The 3,929-nt window shown below is 40.3% G+C and overlaps 1 long non-coding RNA gene across 1 annotated transcript; it reads right to left on the bottom strand.

The window, feature by feature from the left end:
* Window positions 1-514: 514 nt before the first annotated feature.
* On the bottom strand, window positions 515-2,869 carry LOC141282991 (uncharacterized). Its single transcript, XR_012337935.1, has 3 exons — window positions 2,729-2,869; window positions 1,271-1,442; window positions 515-1,074 (listed from the first exon to the last, which is right to left on the bottom strand). It is a non-coding gene; the product is annotated as an uncharacterized lncRNA (long non-coding RNA).
* Window positions 2,870-3,929: the final 1,060 nt, after the last annotated feature.

The following is a 3,929-nucleotide window of genomic DNA, read 5'->3' on the forward strand; positions in this document are numbered from 1 at the left end:
CTCAGGCAGCTAGACAGGGCGCTTTCCAGCCACAAACACCACTTTTCCCACAGATATATACTCACAGTGGTAAGTTTTCCTCTCCTTCCGTTTCTCTCAAACAATGTCAGTGTCCGGCTAGTACTTCACCTTTAAGGTCTTCGATGTCCTCATTTCCATCGATCTATAATCCACACGTGGAGAGAGAGCAATACAACAATCCGAATATAGCGTATTAGGCGAGCTCAACTCAGCACTACAATACACACCAACACATCAGTGGATAACATCAGCCAAGACTGTGGTTTGACTTGTCTTTTTATACTCCCCTGGGTGCTGTTCTCCTCCAATCACCCGGCGCTCCTCTTAATAGCTCCCAGCTGTGTGTAGTTTAGCTGATTACAGCGTTCGCGACGCCACCGGATGTCCGGTGTTTGCTCTTACCGGTCCGGGCGGAAACATCCGGGCGGAACCAAAACTTCCCAATTTTTGGTTCCGCCTCAAAGATCGTCACTCCTGTGACATCTTCACAGAAAGCACGTTGATTTTCCCCCCATATTTTATCTTGAACATGCAGAGGTATACTGGTACCATGAAATGATTTATGGACAGCATAAATTCCATTCTCCAGATCTATACATTCATTCTGAAGGTGGGAGGATGCTGTGATATCCTTCTGTTTGCTTGTGTGCTTCCTTTCTATGTGCCTCTTTAGATTTGACTTGTGCATGAGTAGGTGGCATATGGGACACTTTTTCTTTAGTTTTGTCTTCACACAGACTCGTTGCGTTTGTTCACTTGTTGTTGGCAAAGTGGTGGTGGTTGTAATGGCTGGATCTGTCATGGCAGTGGTTTTTACAGTTGGATCTGGAATGGTGTTGGTGGCTGTTGGAACTGCCAAATTGGTCTTTTTTGGAGATGGGACTGTTGACAATGTCAAAGCTGGGATTGTGCTGGTTATGACAGGGTGTTTCTCTTTGCACAAAGACAAGTGTTTAATGAAGTCAGATTTACGTAACAGCATTGACTGGCAGTAGATACAGTGATAGTGCAACTGTTGTCGACAATTTAATCCACATCTGTGAATGGTATACCCTAAACATAGAATAGATCATATATTAATGAGTAAATAATGTATACCCAAAATCCAAATTAGGTGTATGGTTTCCTAAAACAAATCAGAGATCTTTGATTCATTGCAAAAATGTAACTGATCATAAAAATCATGCTGCTTTAAATGCACATTTTTAACTCCAATTGCATTTCCTAAGGGTCTGTTTGAAAACTTTACCTTCATGGATAACTGCTCGGCCAAAATGGCTCTCTAAATGGGTCCTGATCCTGCTCAACTTTGTTGGGTAACACAAAGCTGAGACACAGAAAGGGCAGTGAAAGTTGTTGCAGCAAGAGGTGCATCTCTTCAATTCGGGCAATTCTTTGCCTTTTTGGATCGTTATATGCCTCTTGAAAAATAGAGAGACGAATTGTTAGAATATTTTAAAATAATTTCATTGAAGATATCTCAAGTGCATGTTTTAAATCATCTGTCCTACTAAAGCCTAACGAAATACATAAATCACTTCATGTTGGATATGCAGAACATGACAAAAACTTCCTTACAAAAATTAACCATGGTTTTACTACAGTTAAAAAAAACATGGTTATTGTAGTAACCACAAAATAACTATGGTTTTGACAACCATGGTTTTCAAAACCAGTTAAGCCATGGTTAGTGTAAGTAAAGCAATGGTTTTGCTGATAGTAATTAATTCACACAAAAAACGTGGTTACTACACTTTTACCACAATAAAACATGGTTAATTTTCATACGGGTAACACATGATAACCATGGACTGTTTGTGGTGTATCTTTAGGCCTGCCGATTAGGCCAAATTGTAACAAACTTTTAAAACTGCCAAACGTTTTTGTAACACAGTGCCAAAACGACAGGTTAATGCAACCAGGCAGTCCCAGCAGTTTAATTAAGTTAGTCCCTCCACAAAGACGCGATTATGCGATCGCATGATTTAATTCATAATTAGCCAAAGTCCTCATATTTTTTCAAATACACCGCACTTTCGCCGCATAAATTACAGATTTCCGTGCGCAAAATATGCGGGGCTTGCATGCTTTAATAATCTCCACATTTTCGTAGCAAAAAGTCACATATATCTTAGCAGAAAGTTGAAAAATGTTGCATTTACTTCACACAAGCGCAGCCGTGTCCCTGTTGCCATGGGAACGTTGTGAGGTGACGTGATTTCCCGCAATTTTTGCAAGTTCCCGCACTTTCATCGCATAAAATATCATAAATATCCCACATATTCCATCGCATTTTTTAAGAAAACAAAGATCAAGGATTTTTGCCCGCAACATTCACAAAAAAACTCTGCGTTTTTCTGGAAGGACTTATTTATGAAACTGCTATTTTATAATTAACTGGTTTTCCCACTAACACATTAAACTAAAGATAAATCTTACACACTTCACATCAACATGGTCTTATTATCTTGTTAAGTTGAATTAATGTGCTGGCTAGATCAATGTGATCAATGTAGTCATTTAACGTTAAACTCAACAAGGATTTATGAAATCAAATATCGCCACGGACTAAGAATGTCGTAGTAATTTATAAAACTAGCACACGAATTTTTAATTCGTGGGAATAAATTATTAATTAAGTTTGCGCTATGTAAACTTTGCATCGTTTAAACGTTATAAAATAAAACTTCATTAAATCGGTACTCACAGTCTGATTGCTTTCCATGTCCATCTCAAATGAATGGTTTTGCTCATCCAGTTCGGTAGTTGGCGCTGTCACAAAAACGTAGGGTCATAGAACTGCGGTCATAGAACTGGGGTCATAAAACTGCAGCTTCCAGTTGTGCAGGAATACCCTTCTCTCATGAAGCAGTGCTTCGAAAACAACCGTCACTATGCTGATGCAGTTCAGATCAGTTGATTTAGCTGAACTAGCATGTAAATACTTTGTATGTATTGTATATTTTGTACAGTTTGTTTTCTTTTTGATTATTTTTCCATTTTTACATTGTGTGTTGGGGATTGTTACCACGTGTCTCGTTTATAAATCACCCGTCACCTGAATCCGAGCGGCTTCTGTGTCACTTTTGCCTCCTATACCCCCGGTCTAATTCTAATAGAGGTTATACCTAAAAAGTAGAGTTCTTCACAGGTGATTCAAACACCCGAGGTCCGACCTGAGTGGGTTCGGGTCTTAAAGTTTCACATATGTGCCTCGGACACAGGTCGGGTATAATATTAGCAGCCTTGGGTAATTTTAAATGAATGTGTTTTTGCCGAATGGGCCCGAGATTACCCGAACTGATCAAGTCCTATTCCAACCCCCCCCCCACGTTTGCAAGAGTGCTTGTGACATTAGGTGTGTTCAAGATCATCCGGCGCTGCACAGACCGATCGCCGAGGTTTGCCGCTTGCAGTCGAGGGAGGAACTTAAGACAGAGCCGTCAAGCCGGACACCTGCTGCTTGCCGTAGTGACGCGTGTGCCGTGATCCTTTCTTTTATTCGCGAATGAAGTGAATTAGATGCTGAATTTGATAAAAAACAAATCTTTAATAAAAAAAGTTTATGAATTTATAATGTTTATTAGTGGAACTAAAGGTTGGTGCTTAAAAAACATATGACACAGTCACATGCCTGCAGCACCAGCTGAAGTCGGACAAAATTACTAACCGGAATGCACTGCTTCAAGTCAGCCGCCGATCGGTCTGCGCAGTGCCGAATGAAGTCGAACACACCTACAGTATTGTGTGGCTGGCGGTAGGTTAACTTTCATTGAGACAGAGCTGTCAATCAATTTTAAATGCGTACTGCAGCATTATCTTAGTGTCAACATCAGATATCAAATAAAAAATGGAGCAGCGGGCCAAATTGGTTGCGAGGCCATTGGGTTTCTTTCTGGTGCATGCAG

The sequence above is a fragment of the Paramisgurnus dabryanus genome, chromosome 1, assembly GCF_030506205.2.
Source record: "Paramisgurnus dabryanus chromosome 1, PD_genome_1.1, whole genome shotgun sequence".
Taxonomy (NCBI): domain Eukaryota; kingdom Metazoa; phylum Chordata; class Actinopteri; order Cypriniformes; family Cobitidae; genus Paramisgurnus; species Paramisgurnus dabryanus.